Source organism: Mesoplodon bidens (assembly GCF_964165515.1).
Source record: "Mesoplodon bidens genome assembly, chromosome: 14".
NCBI classification, from domain to species: Eukaryota; Metazoa; Chordata; class Mammalia; order Artiodactyla; family Ziphiidae; genus Mesoplodon; species Mesoplodon bidens.
This window is the reverse complement of record NC_138170.1, coordinates 20276884-20293808: the sequence shown is the minus strand read 5'-3', so window position 1 is coordinate 20293808 and position 16925 is coordinate 20276884. Positions and strand designations below refer to the sequence as shown.

General features: G+C 41.6%; 1 protein-coding gene across 10 annotated transcripts in view; it reads right to left on the bottom strand.

Moving 5' to 3' along the window:
* The window catches only part of TMEM182 (transmembrane protein 182), a 289764-nt gene extending 277281 nt beyond the window's left edge, over positions 1 to 12483 (bottom strand). For 6 of the 10 annotated variants that reach the window (XM_081254473.1, XM_081254475.1, XM_081254474.1 and 3 more), the window contains exon 1: positions 12278 to 12483. The gene's annotated coding sequence lies outside the window, so the exon portion shown is untranslated. The remainder of the gene's footprint in view (positions 1 to 12277) is intronic. The other 4 variants (XM_081254469.1, XM_081254471.1, XM_081254468.1 and 1 more) reach the window with 4 other exon arrangements.
* Between the last annotated feature and the right edge of the window lie 4442 nt (positions 12484 to 16925).

Here is a 16925-nt window from a genome sequence, read left to right as displayed (position 1 = left end):
AGTGAATATGCCAGGGCACAAACATAAGCATGGTGTCTCAGGTTCAATCCTGTGGGAGACCTTGATGGTCAGAAACGTAAATGGAGGTGAATGATAATAACTAATACTCATGAGCATCTACTGTGTGGCAGACACCATCCCAAGCATATTAGATACCTTGAGTACAAGTAAGTCTTCAGTAGGTAGAATATGAAATAATCCATGCCTTGGGTGGGAATTTCAGCATCTAAAGGTCTTCCTGGTAGGAGTTAAAGATGTTCCTGGTCGCATGTAGAAGGCCAGAGGTAAGCAAAGAGAGCCTGCATGGGGCCCCACTGCCAAAGGCAATTCACAATAATTTACAATAATTTGTTTATAACTTTCAGTCTGTCCTCTGGATCCCTGAGGCTACACGAGAAGGCAACGTGGCTGACTGAGGACCAGGAAATGACCCTCCAGGATCCGGTGAACCTGGGACAAGAATAGCAACTGCAGGGACCAGCTCTCATTCCCATGTTCTCCCTTGTTACTGGTATTTCAGAATGAGTATTTCATTGAATTAAGAAGAGGGGGACTTTCCTTTTACAGATGAATGATATTGGGCAAATGGTTCAACTCTCTGAGTCTCTGAGTTTTTTTTTTTTTTATTGGAGTATAATTGCTTTACAATGGTGTGTTAGTTTCTGCTGCATAACAAAGTGAATCAGCTGTACATATACGTATATCCCCATATCTCCTCCCTCTCGCATCTCCCTCCCACCCACCGTCCCTAAGGATGGCACTCTTCAGAGACATTATGTCTGTTAACCTGTTCATCCTCATGACTCCCAGTGTACTAGCCAGGAGACCAAAGCACGGTGACATACGCCCCTGCCCAGGGTTGCCTAGGCAGGAGGTGGGGCTGGCACATGGTTAGCATTCACTGAGTGTTGTCTTAATGAATGAACAGGGAGCTATTTAAGACAGGTTTCTCCAAGTTTTTTTAATACGGAAAATGGGAACAACGCTTCAGAAGATGATTGGGGGTATCAAGTAAGAGGACATGCATCAGAGGAGCTGCTGCATCACACACACTAGGCTTCTCTTCTCTCCTGCCGATCATTCTTGATGAAAAAAAAAATATTTTTAAAACGAAAATAAAATAAAACTCCCTATGCTAGCATCCCAGATCGGACTCAGGTTTATTTCAACAGGCTAAGTTCTCACCAAGGGCTCCCAGCCCTCCTCACACCCATACACACCATCCTCCCACCTATGTCACCAGCAGTTCCCCAAATCCTGCCTATTCTGCTCCCCTCGGATGAGAAGTCCCTTCTCTTCCTCCTATCTGATGAACTCTTCATTAATCCATTCCACAAACATTCACCATTATGCTACCGTGTGCAGTATGTTCTTCTAAGTGTTGAGTTACCATCAGCACTCTCCAAGGAGACTGTATTATACAACCTATACCACTTTCCCATATATTTAACCACACTCCTGCTCTTCTAGACAGTTTTGAATTCCTGTGTCTTGAAAAAAACTGGGTCAAGAAATTTTGTTCAATGATAAATTAATAATGAATGAACAAATGTCCCATGGACAATCTGCCCCATTATCCTTCAAGATGTTACTGGGGACACTGGCCCCAACATCTACAGTGTCTCATTATGAAGACCAGGAGGAAATTTCTGGATGCTAAAAAAATGTTGTGTTTCCACAGAGCACTACTGTTATTTTTCATCTTAGAGACACTATACTTGATTCATTTGACAAATGCATATCACTTGACTGTTCTAAGACAGAGTGCTGTGTCCTAGAACCGTGACAGTGAATAAAATGTGCTTTCTACCCTCAACGAGCTTAATTCTCATGGCACTGAGAGTACTTTTCTTCATTTTGGTACCTGGAAAGCTGGGAGGCAAATGTGCAAAAGGTGATGTCCCAGCTTCCTGCTTCCCTCCCCTACCCCGACTTTCTTAGTTTCCTTTCTGTGTGCCCCTGACTTTCTCTCTCTCTCACACATATTTTTAACCTATTATTTTGTATGTGTTTATGTAAGCAGCTTCAAATACTTTTGAGAACAACATAAAGACTAAACAGTGAAGCAAACACACATAGACACTTCGTGAAATCAGATATGAGAAGTCACCATGTATCGGTTGCGTTTTTCCATTCTGAAAAGATCCTTGAATTCTCTGTTCATCCCTGCCTTTTTTCCCATCATTCTGATTATTTCTACTGTCATAATTTCACTTGGCAATCCTCCTGACTTCCTGGAAATAGCATCCCCTTTAGAGTCTCTTGTCATTGAGAGCAATTATGGCAAAAATGTTTTTAATATTTCAATCTAAAAAATTTTTAGTCAACCTTTTAAAATCTTGAGGATACAAAGATCATTAGCATTCCAAGGTGGTGTGGTAAATTTTTTTTAACAAATTAAATAAAACTTGACAACCAAAGGCTAGATGACCATAGACAATGGAAGGCTTTGCCTATTTTGATTAAATGTCTTTTTATTTAGTTAACTGTTCTTTTTATCGGTAAATACACTAAAACTTAGCAGAAATCCCAAGCCATGCTTAATTTGCGAGTGATAAGGAGCAAAATATTTTTTTCTAAGGTCATAATTTCTAATCCTGATATTGTAATAGTCTTAATTTTCTCAAAATATCTAATGAAACTATCCAAACATTCTCCAAAAAAATTAATTTTGGTTCACTTTAGTTTTAAAAAAAATACAAGAATGGCTCAACATCCAAAAGTGCCGAACAAATGTGGAAACAAATATACAAATCAAACTTTCAGAAAACTGGAGTGGTTTTTTGGAGATTTTCGGGTAGATTCTTTTTTCTCTTGGAATAATATATTGCAGAACCACAATACTTTTCTGCCATTCCAACATCCAAAATTTCTGAAAACCAAAAGCTTTTGGCAAAGCAAACCTGATTGGCATGAGGGTGCACATAAGCTATCGTGTGAATTCTTACATATTTGACTTCACAAGCATGAATGTGTTTGATTACAGGGCTCGCCAGGTTCCACGGGGGGTGTAAAGTAATGTACGGTATATGCATGTTGCTACTTTTTCAAAAATCCTCAAAATTCTGAGTTCTAAATACACCTGGCCCTCAAGGTTACATATAAGGTTACATAAAAGGCCCTCAAGGTTACACATAAGGGATTGTGGTCCCACAGTCCTAGACACAAGACAATAGACTAAATGATGACCCTAAAATTAATTGTTTTCCCTTTGATCACTATTGAAACAGATTTTTCCTGCCCATGAACCATTACTATATGTCTCTGTGACTCTAATGACCTTTGTAAATCTCTGTCTTGTGTTACGGTTCTTGGTTCTTGTGTGTCACCCTCCCTGCTACCTCCCCCATCCAGCAATATGACAATAGGACCACAATCTGTAATTTTAAGACATTATTTTCACAAGCCTTCTCATCTTACACAGAGTACAGGAACAACAAATAAACTCTATGGGGGTGATAAGAGGTTCTGTTTTTGTTTACTGCTACATCCCTAACACCTAGCACAATGCCTTATGTAGGTGCTCAGTATAAACTTAGCTGACCAAGTATCAATCTTACTGAGTTGAATTAAATTGGGTTGAACATTGCCATCTGCTGGCCACAGTAAAAAAATTGCATTCCGTGGTACACTATGGTCCACTGGGATTTTTATATAATGCAAATATTGTAGAGCAAGGATTTGCTATTGGGATTTTTATATCACACAAATACTGTAGTGCAAGGATTTGCTATTTTCACAGGATTTGATGCTGAACATCCTTAACTAAGATGGTGCCATCAAAGTACCAAGGCCCTGATAAATAGCTTATGCTGAACACAGCTGTATCAGGATCCACAGGCTCATTCACTTCATTAATGTGGGCAATTTACACTCCACTAAACTGAGAGCTACTTACACAAGTAACTCACACAAAGGGAATTATATTACAAAAATATCTTTCACTTTGAAAAAGGGTCCGATGCCTAGCTCCAAGTTCAATTCCCATAAAGAACTCTTAGTGCACTTAAGTGCACTGACTCTTGAAAGGCACAAAAAACTTGGAACTTACTTTTTAAAAAACCTTCCTTCAATTGCAATCAACACACAAAAAAACATCTCAGAGACAAAACTGAGGAGCAAAGGGGAAATTTTCTGATACATGAAAATAGAAATGAAAATTATGTAACCTATAGGAATGTATTATATAAACAAATACACATTTAACGATTATAATTTTGATTTAATTTACTCATCCCTTTGTCTCGTTGTATTTCTTTCTGAGGGTACACGTATATTCCATATACCAGAAGCCTTGTGAATGAAAAGGTTCCCCTCTCTGGTCTCTTGGTTGTCAAAGTGCTTTGCATGAATCTTGCACGCATGACTTGAGTCTTAATCTAGAGAAAGACATTTTTATTTATCCTTGGCTCTGGGGATGTTGCCTTCCCCTTAAATACCTTTGTCACTGGGTCTTTCTTTATTTGTAAAGATGAAGATGGACTTTTACATTTCTATTCCTAAGACTTTTCCAAGAAGGGATTTGTGAAAAGCTCAAATGAGCCCCAGGTCTGTGAGCCAGCTCAGGTCGACCCCAAAGGAAAGACAATCCAATTCATGAGAGAGTGTGGGAGGCAGGGAGAGACACACCCGTGTGACCTTAGTGCCCCCTAAGGGTCTCCTCAGGGGGTGGGGGAAGTAGCTGGTGTGAAATTACAGTCAGAATGCAGGCAGAAGGGTCTGATTGCTGCAGGTGCTACAGACTTCTGTTCATGTCCTGCTCAGCCAAGTCCCTTAAGTTCTATTTAATTTAATTACACGTGTGGTAAGGGGTTCAGGGAGGGCTTATCAGCGTACTCAAATAGCACAAAAGCTAAATAACAAAAAAGACAACAGCGACAAAATAATCACACCCAGCACATACGGAGCACTCACTTTGTCCTGAGCATTAGTCTAAGAGCTTTGGGCTTATTAAGCCATTTACCCTTCACAATAACCCACTGTGATAAGTGCTGTGGTTTCCCCCGTTTCATCATCGAGAAAATCAAGGCAACTCTGAATCTCTCTATGGCAGAGTTCGTTATTACGGACCGATTTGTTACTCTTCCCCAAATTCATCTGTTGAATCCCAGACCACCAAGGTGACTATATTTGGAATCAGCACCCATGAGGAGGTAATTCTGGTTAAATGAGGTTATAAGGGTGAGGCCTTAATGTGTCACCCCAGAACACGGAGATAAAGTCAAGAGGTAGATGCTCTAGGCAGATCTCAGTTCAGCATCAGTTGTCAAAGAAATACTACAATGTGAAAAAAGCAATAAGGCTTCCATTTCCATCTTGGAGTTTAGAGAACTGGGAAGAGCATTCTGCCACCTTCTCCGCCAGTAAAAGGTGAGACAAACTTCAAATGAATGACTTTTCTTGAACCCATGGGAGACTCAAGGTCTCAGGTAAACAATCAACCAACTTGTCTTTCTAAGGAAAACTTGTCTTTCTTCTGTAAGAAGAAAAGGGACCCAAGCTTTGGGGAAATGCAGAATGGCAAGCATGTAAGTTCCTAAGAATATTCAGCTAAAAAGTTCTAATGATTTGCATTTCTCTAATAATTACCTCTGTTCTCATGTGCCTCTTGGCCATCTGTATGGCTTCCTTGGTGAAATGTCTATTTAGGTCTTCTGCCCATTTTTTAACTGGATTGTTTGTTTTTTTTGAGATTGAGCTCCATGAGCTGTTTGTATATTTTGGAGATTCATCCTTTGTCTGTTGTTTCATTTGCAAATATTTTCTCCCATTATGAGGGTTGTCTTTTTGTCTTGTTCATGGTTTCCTTTGCTGTGCAAAGGCTTTTAAGTTTAATTAAGTCCCATTTTGGAATATTACTCAGCCATAAAAAGAAATGAAATTGAGTTATTTGTAGTGAGGTGGATGGACCTAGAGTCTGTCATACAGAGTGAAGTAAGTCAGAAAGAGAAAAACAAATACCGTATGCTAACGCATATAAATGGAATCTAAAAAAAAAACTGGTACTGATGAACCTAGTTGCAGGGCAGGAATACAGAGGCAGACGTAGAGAATGGACTTGAGGACACGGGGTGGGAGGGGGAAGCTGGGGCGAAGTGAGAGTAGCTTGGACATATACACACGACCGGATGTACAAGAGTTGGCTGGTGGGAAGCAGCCGCATAGCACAGGGAGATGGGCTCGGTGCTTTGCCATGACCTAGAGGGGTGGGATAGGGAGGACGGGAGGGAGACGCAAGAGTGAGGGGATATGGGGACATGTGTATACATATGGCTGATTTGCTTTGCTGTGCAACAGAAACTAACACGGTATTGTGAAGCAGTTATACTCCAATAAAGATCTATTAATAAAAAAAAGGTCTAATGAATCAATACAGGCCAAGTGTGGCCAGCATGAAGACCCTGAAGGTCCCATTAAAGGAGGATTTGATCAGCTTACTTTTTCTCAACAATCCTGGAGATCCTTTCCCATCTTGGTATTGACTGGGAGAGCAGAAAAGCAGCCACTGCCAAACCACTGACCTCTCTCCCCTATGGAACAAAAGCCTTAATCTGCATGGGGAAGAGCAACAAAATTGTCACATTAGGGCACTGGTGGAAACCCTCTGTAGCTGAGTAAGACAAGCGGTTAATAAAACAAGAAAGAAAGGGATAGAGAAAGAAAGGAAGGAAAGAAGGGAGGGAGGAGGAACTTTCTCCCCCTGAGAGAGAAGCAGGAATATGCACAGAGCATGCAGAATAGTAGTGAAACGACTCTGTATGAATCCATAATGGTGGATACAGATCCTGATACATTTGTCCAAACCCATAGACTATATAACACCAAGAGTGAACCCTTAAGTAAACGATGGACTCTGGGGGATAACTACCAGTCAGTGTAGGTTCACTGACTATAACAAACGTACCATCGTGGTGCAGGATGCTGATATCAGGGAGGCTGTGTTTGTGTGTGTGGATACAGAGGATATATGGGAACTCTCTGTATTTCATGCTCAATTTTTCTGTGAACCTAAAACTGTTCTAAATAATAAAGTCTACTAAAAAGAAAACAACCAAAAAAACACCTCTGTCCCTAAGAGAGGAACTGGAATATGTGATGCCAGGCCCAGCACTACAGCTGAAAGAGGGATGGGAGCACTTGTGAAGGCTACACCCCCAAGACTTAGGTTCACAGTGCCCGTCTAAGACACAGCCTGGCTGAGACACAGTTATCAGAGAATGCTCCCCACCCCTGCCAGCCACCAACATGCCAGCATGGGTCAAGTACAAAAAACAATGGAATACACCTAGAACTGTAACAGAAAGACTGTCTCAGAGGACAGCGCAGAGGGAGGACCCAAAGCAAAGACAGGAGCAGATGTAATGAAAAATGCTCCAGCAAACCAGCCCACACCTTAAACGTAAGGTAGCACTAGAGCAGTGTTTCTTACCTCCGGCACTACGGGCATTAGGTAGTGGATAATTCTGTTGTGGAGGGTGGGGTGCTGCCCTGTGAGCTGTAGGATATTCAGCAGTATCTCTAGTCTCTATTCACTAGACGCCAGTAGCACACCCCAAATTCAAAGATGTCCCAGGCAGCGCCAAATGTCCCCAGGAGGCAAAATCACCCTAGTTGAGAAACACTGCGCTAGAGAAAGGTCAAGCGTATGGTGTATGGAGGGCAACCACGGCAACAACAAACTACAATCTCAGACCGCTCTCGACCAGATTAACACACACCCTCACACTGAAGGACTGGCAGGAGGAAAAGAGTATGTATATATATGTAATAGTATAATTTCACTATTACTGTCCTATACAACATGCCAAGCTTTCCACAAAATATTACAGGAACGTGAAAAGCAAGAAAAACCAGTCTGAGTTCTACTTCCAGAATGACAGCCAGGGCCGTTCCACGGATCCATTCCCCAGTGAAACTAGTATAACTCGTGAAATCTATTTAAAACATCTGACCATTTAAAGTCTAAGAACATTGTCCTAAAAGCAAAGAGCAAATGAAGAAACATTCATTCAAAAAAATCTACTTAAATTCTGACAAGAACAGCAAGAGTCCTTGACATTTTAGCCATGGCCCACTCCCTCCTTATCTCACAAAATTTACAAAAAAATAGTAATTCACAATAGACTACAGGCCTAAATGTAAGAGCTAAAACTATATAAGTCTTAGTAGAAAACACGGGTATAAATATTCATGACCATTAATTAGGCAATGATTTCTTATATGTCACAGCAAAAGCACAAGCAATACAAAAATTAGATAAACTGGACATTATCAAAATAAACTTTTGTTCATTAACGGACACTATCAAGTGAGTGAAAAAATAACCCTCAGACTGGGAGAAATATTTGCAAAGTATATATGTGATAAAGGACTCGTATCTAGAATATATAAAGAACTCTTACAACTCAATAATAAAAAGACAAACAACCAGTTTAGAAATGGGCAAAGTGTCTGAACAGACGTTTCTTCAAAGAAGATATGCAAATGACTCATAAGCACGTGAAAAGATGCTCAATATTATTGCCCATCAGGGAAATGTAAATCCACAATCATTAGATAATAAGCATTGATGCAAATGTGGAGAAATTAGAACACTCATATATTGCCGGTAGGAATACAAAATGGTGCAGGCACTTTAGAAAACAGTTTGACAGTTCCTCCAAGTTTAAACGTAAAGTTACCAAATGACCTAGAAGCTCCACTGTGAGAGAAATGAAAACATATATCTACACAAAAACTTGTACACAAATGTTCATAGCAGCATTATTCATAATATCCAAAAATTGGAAGCAACCCAAATGTCCATCAACTAATGAAGGAATAGATAATATGTGGTATAACCATACAATGAATGTTATTTAGCATCCATGCTACCGTATGGATGAACTATGAAATCATTATACAAAGAGAAAAAAAAAGTCACAAAGGAACACATATTATATAATTCCATGCATTCTGAAATATCCAGAATAAGCAAATATAGAGTCAGAAAGTACATTAGTGGTTACCTAAGCTTTGGAGGGTTGGGGGTTTGGAGGGTTATGCTTAAGATGTGCCGGTTTTCTTTTTGGAGTGATTAAGATATTTGAAAATTGATTTTTGTGATGGATGCACAATTCTGTAAATATTTTAAAAGTTATTGAATTACACATGTTAAATAGGTTGATTGTGTAGTATGTGAATTATATCTCAGTAATGTTGTTTTTAAAAAAGAAAGAAAAAACACAGTCTGAAGAGACAAAGCAATCATCATAACCAAACCCTGATATGACACAGATGTTGAAATTATCACACAATGAAATTAAAATAATTATGATAAATGCGTTAAGCTTATGTTGGAAAAGGTAGACAATATTTAAGACCATATAGGCATCTTCAGCAGAGAGATGTAAACTGTAAGAAAAAATCAAATGCAAGTTCTAGACATCAAAATGCAATAATAGAGATGGTGATTGTCTTTGACAATTTCACCAGCAGACTAAACACAGACAAGGGAAGAATCAGTGAACTTGAAGACAGATCAATAGAAATTATCCCAGCTGAAATATGAAAAGAAAAAAAGAGTGAAAGAAAAAAATAAACAGAACACATCACTCAAGGTCTAATGGGTAACAGCATTAGGTCATGCTACTGCATCACTGGAGTCCCAGAAGTACAAGACAGAAAATGGGGCAGAGAAATATTTGAAGAAATATGGCTGAAAATGTTCCTAAATTAGAAACACAGCAAATAACAGATCAAAGAAACTCAGAGAGTATAAAGCAGGATTAATACCAAAATAGAAAAAACACACAAGTAGGCCTATCGTATTCAAACTGCTGAATATCAAAGAAAAAGATAAAATCTTAGAGGCAGCCAGAGGAAAAAAAACAAACTACCTACAGAAGAATACAGCAGACGTATCATCAGATAATATACAAGGATGAAAACAATAGAGTGAAATCTTTTAAGGAATGAATGAAGAAAAAACCCACATCTCACTCTAGAATTCCATACCTTTTAAAAGTAAAGGAAAAAACAAGCCTAGTCATACAATAAAGACAGGGGGAATTCACTGCCAGCACATAAGAAATGTTAAAGGAAGTTCTTCAGGAAGAAGGAATGTGATACAGATCAGAAACTTGGTTCTAAACAAAAAGTAAAATTGCTCTTCTTCTAGTTTCCTACAGTGGAATCCTGGATTATTGATTTTAGATCTTTTTTTCTAACATATGCATTCAATGCTATAAATTTCCAAGTGCACATTTGTTGCATTTGCCAACTTTGATAAGTTGTATTTTCACTTTCATTAAGTTGAAAATATTTTTTTTAAATTTATCTTGAGAGTGTATCTTTGACTATGTGTTATTTAGAACTGTGTTGTTAATCTCCAGATATTTCTGAGTGTTTCAGCTACTTTTCTGTTATCTAGTTTAACTCCATTGGGATCTAGTTCTAGTACATTTTTTTGTAGATTCCTTAGTGTTTTCTACATAGATGACCATGTGGTTTATGAATAGGGACAATTTTATATCTTTCTATCAAATACAGATGTCTTTTATACCTTGTGCTTGCCTACTGCATTCAGCTGGGAAACTGATGAAACTCACTGGGAAGCCACCAGAGGGGTGCCTATGGAAATGGCCAGGAAGTTACCTGCTGGGGCACCTGGGAGGTTCCCCTGGAAACCAGCTGGGATGCCCACTGAACTTGCCGCCTGTATGGGTGCCACTGAACCTTACTGGGGGCTAAGGAACACTAAGTGTCTCACATTCTCATGGCAGCCACACAAAGCACATTAGTCTGAAAGAGAAGCTCCTTCCCCATGCAGTGTCCCTCAGCACGGTCTATTGCCAGAGTTTAACAAACATCATGCCACCTAGCAAAGGAGATATGTTTACAGGGTCCAGCTCCAGGATCCCACAGCAGGGCAATAATGCGTGTATTTGAAGCTAACAGCAATAAACTGAAAACTGGCACAATCCATTTTTCTGTACTCAGCTTCCAAATGCATCCTTCTGTTCACATTTCAATTTTCATAAAACAATTCTATTTTTCCACCTAACAAAAGAAAAAAAGTCTCAACAGTCGTTGCACCCATTCTGGCTCTATACATTCCTCAATTACTCCTCAAATTCAGTCAGTCTTACTACATTTTCTGGTACCTAAAGACTAAATTGTCAAGTTAGGCTCCAACTGCTTGTATGTAAAATTACACTTGGAAGAAGACAGAAGAAGATTAGCATACGCGAACACCCACATGTATAACAGAGAGAAAATATGCAAAGCTTCTACAAGCTTCCTCACTTCTGTACTGGGCCCGGGCCCAAGGTCCTAGCTGATATCTATGGCTTCCTTCTTTTGCTACCTATTTCTTTTTTTTTTTTTTTTTTTTTTTTTGGCCAAGGTTCTTTATCTAGAGAAAACTTTTCTAGAGATTTCAGAAACAGTAGTAATGTTAATGACCTAATTCAAATTGACAACAGCAGGACAATTAACATAAAATTTCATATCTATAAATGAAGCTTGAAATGAAGTGTCCCTTAATCAACTTATTCCTGGAAACAGCTATTATAGGAATAACAAGAGACACTAATTCCAAAACTGAGATTTTTTTTCTTTTTTTTTCCTACTTATTTCTTCCTTCACTTGTCCTCAGCCTAAACATAAGCTGGTCAGGGGTCTTTACCTCATACAAGGATGAAACTCTACCTTCGCGAGTTCAGGAACTGGTTCTTCCAGAGTTCTATCTTTTTTTGTTTCTGTGTTTCTGGAATTTTCCACATAAAGTCCTTCCTCACTCCACTGTACGTCACCCAATTTCTCCTCGCTAACCAGGCCCCATCACTCCAGCCAGGAGAGGTACCCCTTTTGCTTCCTGACGGGTTGGTGGCATCTGGAGGCCCAAACGTCCATGTAACAGTCTCCTCTCCTCTCAGTAGAACCTTTGTTACGCCCCTGGTGGAAGCCCTACCCTCTTGCGATGGAAAACCTCAAAACCAGGCGGCTCCAACTTGCCAAAAGGACAGCGAATGTTCCAGATTCTGGGGCCGTCGCGGGCCCCAGAGAAAGCGCTCGCGGCTTTTGTGGAACCCTCACAGCTCCAGGAGCCTGGTCCACACTACGCCCTCCTGTGTTTCAAGGGGGCAAACCGAAACCGGGAGGGGCCAAAGGAACTTTCTACAGGTCAGTCACAGCCAACTAGGGCCCTCGGTCTGCGCATCTTCCCACCGAAGCCGGCGCTACCACCTAGGCCCACCCCTACCACTCCTCAGGTGAAGCTCATCATCTCAATTACCTCTCAATTACCTCCAGTCCTCCAATAGCATGGGCGGCGGGCTCCCCAGGATACGCAGAGCTTCATCATCACCGTCACAAAACCAGCGCGTCGTGCACACACGTCCTCTCCCCGGGCGGGACGCGAACCAGCGGTAACCCGTGCAGACTCCCCCGCCGCGCCTGCTTAGGAAGCACAGCCCAAGAAGGGCCGCCCGCGGCGTTCAGCTCTGCGCAGGCGCAGCCGCTCGCTTCCGCCTAGGGGCGGGGCCAGCGCCGCGGGCCTGTCACGTGAGCGCAGCCCCCGGCGCGTGTTCGCGTAAGGAACGCTGGGGCTGAGGCGGCAGGGCTCCGGACCGGAACCTGGCCTCGGCGACACCGTGGCCGCGGCAGAAACCCAGGACAGGGACCCAGGCGGGGGCTCCCGGCCCCGGTACCGTCGGAGCCCGCCGCTTCCTGCTTTGTCTCTACCTGGTGGGATTCCTGGTGAGTGCGTGCGGGGCTGGGCGCGAAGTGCCGGCTGCGTCCGCGACCTGGAACCCGATCAAGGCTGCTTTTCCTTGCAGCGGTCTGCCTGGTGATGCCTCCCTACCTCTCAGTCCCGCTCTTGCCCCGTAACCCCCTTACCTCTGCACCTGACCACAAATGAGGCCTGCCCTTCGCGCCTGCACTGGGCCCAGTTCGCGCCCCCCAATCGCAGCCCCGCTGTTTAAGATGCTCCAGCACCAGCTTCAGGTGTGACTCGGTGACCGAGTCGCGCTCGAGGGGGACCCTGGGTGTTAGATCCTGTGGGAGGTGCATCACCTGCAGCCTGGACAGCAGGGGCGCTCCGGGCAAGCTTGGGGAAGCCCAGCTGTGCAGTAGCTGCGGGAACGGTAGGAACACATATGTCCTTTTTACCAGGCCAGGTGGGGAAGTTCTGTTGATCACCCCGCTTGGGCAGAATTAGCTACATTTTCCTTAGGGTTCCTGGTAGACTGGAATGCTTAAAAATGCAAACCGCAGTGAATTATACACATCTGCCTTTCGACAAACTGTTTATATATTGCACAAGGCAGGTTCGGTTTTGTTACGATTTGTGTGCGCGTCCTGGTTTAATAAGGACAGTTATTAATTTCCCACGTAGAATGGGAAGATTAGAAAACTGAGTGTATGGTAGGGTAAGCCATCCAGCCAGCTGGCCCTCCATTTATTCATGAAATTTCTGAAAACCTGTTATGGGGTAGGAGCTCCAGGCACTGTAATACACATTCCCAACCGGGAAGACCTTGCAGTATTACTAACTAAAACTAAGCTTGTGTTGGTAATTCCTGTGCCATTATATGAGGGAACCCTACATGTGCCTCTTCACCGTCTATCCCCAAGTCTAGGCCTGGTTCAGTTGCCCTGGTTGTGAGCTAATCCGGGTTAGGGCAGCCTTGGAACAAGGACCCAGGAGGATTTCCTCTTTGCTGGGCCTGGGACTTTATCTTGAAGACAAAAGGAGCTGGTCGGGTTTAAGTGTCAATGGGAGAAGGCTGCCTTCTGAGGCCTTGAAGATGGTCCCCAAGGGCACTGGGTCCTGGCAAAGAGGAATTACTGTTTTCTGCCCAGATGCAGGTGAAGATCACAACTCCCCAGTCTGATGCCTGACTCGAGTTAGGATGCTGAGCTGTGCTTAGCTAGGAGAGGAGCGGGGAGACAGCCTCCTTCCCCATCTTCAGTGCAAGGTGTTCAACAGTCTGTAAAGTTTAATGTTGAGTTAGTAGTTGTTAAGGCAACGATGAAAGCATATTCATCAAATCCCTTAGACACAGAACCGTGAGACACCCAGGGAGAGCAACGTTTGCACCAGGATCTGTGTCTCCAGTTACCGTGGCAGACCCCACCCCAGGCTCAGTGCTTGGGTTCAGAGCCTGGCTCTCCTTCTGATCCCATTTCTTTAATCTTAGTTCAGTCTCAGGATGTGGTGCCTCTCCAGCCTTCCAATCCAGTCACCCAGAATTCAGAAACGTCCACTGTGGGTGGTTCTTCAAATTTGGAAAGGGAGTTCTGTGTCATCCATGCTCTGGTAGGGGATGGGGACCACCCTAACTCAGATGGTACTGGAATCTGGCTCTGCCAGATGAAAAGGATTTGGACCCTTACCTGGAAAGTCCAGACCAGGGTTCAGAGAGTTTTGGAGACCAACATGACGAGAATGCAAAATAGTTTGAGATTTTAAAGATAAATTTGCAGATCATTCACTATGGCCTTCCGATACAGATTTGAATATTCCAAGCTTCTCGTATGTTGGCTACATGCTGTGCACATGGCACAGTCTAATCTAGCAAGCCTGATGGAAAGTTTTAATAATTTTAATAATTAGAAAGAAGCAGTAGGTCTCTAATATCTTAAGGAGAAAATGTAAGATTTCCCAGAGTTAAAAGAGAATAGGGAATTTTTTAATGGAAAACGTTGTAAACAATGAAAATATATGCCACTTTGGGTATCCTTGAAGAATCTAAAGGCTCTTTGTTAGCTAACATCTAAGGAATATTATACATAATTTAGTTGTTATTTTTAATATACCTAGGGATGTAAAGACCCCTAAGACTTTTAGGAAGGTGGTTTCCAATTGGGAGAGGAAAGGAATAAGATTAAAGTATTTGCCAAAATGTTTTGTTTTTAGCTCTTATCTGTGTTTCCAGGTTTTAATTTGTTCAGGAAGGAAGACTAAAATGACCCTCTAGGTACTTTTTGATTAGCATCCTAAGATGATGCTAAGATCTATGATTGCGGTCCTTTCTTTCCTCCAGGTACCCGGAGAGATTTAGATTCCATTTAATCAGCTTTAGTCAGGTGATAATTCTTTTTTTAAAAAAAGATAATCCATTAATCAAGAAATGTTTGGGTTCCTACCCTGAAAAGGGTCCTGAAACTTTAGAATGTATTCATCATATATCACTGAGAGAGGTAGATGTTCCCCAAGAAAGGTTTAAGTGGTCCTCTCTCACCTGATTTCCTTATAAATGGTTATAAGCACATGACCAGTTGCCAGATGTGAAGTGCACTCAAAAGAGGGTGGTTTTGAAGAAGCTATGGCTTCAGAAGAAGGGAGAAGTTGCCTTTTATAGTTACGGAGAAGTCAATTTTAAAACAGAACTTCCTGAGAGGAAAGAGCTAGCAGCCGGCTAGAGAAAGGTAATATTTTTCAGGCTCACTAAGTGTTAAAGTAAGTCTATCATGAGTTGCTGTTTTCGTATTTACCTCCTATAGATTTCAGCCTGACTACTTACAGCTTCCTCTCCCCTTCTTATTTAGAATAATCATTTGAAATAAATGACAAGTGGTACTGGGAATTTTTTTGGAAAAAAAAATCTTGTTGCACAATTGAGTTTCCTTTTCTGAAAAATCCAGAAAACTCAACAGCTAGCTGATGTATTTTGAGTCTTATAAATCATATAAAACATCAGCAGGCTGATGGTGCAAAGCTGATAGTAAAGCCCAGAAGAAATTGGCTCAGAAACAGAGGAAGTTTTAAGTAATCTTAAAATTGAAATAATGAGCCATGGTTCTGGTATTATAAATGTGTCAGCTATTTAAGGTCACTGGATATTAAGTATATGGTCATCTAAAGCTGTAACCATGGAAAAGGGCCCCTAAGAAGCGTATTTGGAAGTTCATGTTTCTATGTTAGGTTAATGTGCAGCCACCAAGAGAAGGAAGCAAAGGATTAATTGTGGAAGAAAAAAGATATTTCTATTTAACCAGGATTACAGGAAAAGGAATTTGGGTTGAGTATAAAGAAAACTCTGTGTGTGTGTGCAAGATGTGTTTTTCCTCTCCTGAACCGGTTGTAGCAGGTAACCAAGTGACAGAGGAAGGAAGACAAAACTTAAAGGAAAAAATGTCTTTCTACTAACTCAGAGTATTAGCCAAAACGATCAGTACTTACCCCAGACTTGAAGGAAAGAGAACACATTTCCACTTCTGCTGTGTCAGACCTCACTCAGACATCATGTCTCTTAATGTTCATCCCGTTTCTACCAGGCAGGTACCGTTATCCCCATTGTTTACAGATGACAGCACGGACACTGGTAACACGAAATAACTTTCTAAGGGCACATGCTTATTAAGTGATGGAGCTGGAATTGAAAACCTCTGACCCCAGAGCCCATGCACCTTCTGTGCCTTAGTGAAGAACAGTAGGCCATCCCCTAGTACACCAGCCTTCTCTCTCCTTTCTGCTGTACTGAGACTTTCCCTTCAGGTCTTACCTTGTCAGGCTATAGACGGCACATGGGTCTCCTTCCTTGACTCCGGGAGGAATTTCACATTATTTAATAGGTGCTGCTTTGCTCAGAAATACTCATTATCCCTCCCTCTTTGCTCATTTCATTACTCCCCATTTTTTTAAATTTGAGGAATGCATGTAGTACATGTTCCTTGAATATTAAGGATCAGTGACAAAGAGGCTAAAGTTAAAATGGATTCTCCGTCAGGGCGATCCAGGCATTTACAGGTGGCAACTATTGTTACACATTGTATTTGGATTCCTTGATTCTTTGAACTTGATGAGTATAGCTTCCTGTAGAATACAATTTTGAGTTCTTGTTTGCCCAAAATTTTAGATACTGTGGGGTTTTTTAAATCAGTTTATAATTAGGATCATCACTTTAAAAACACCCAGGCCTCAGTTTCCAATTTGC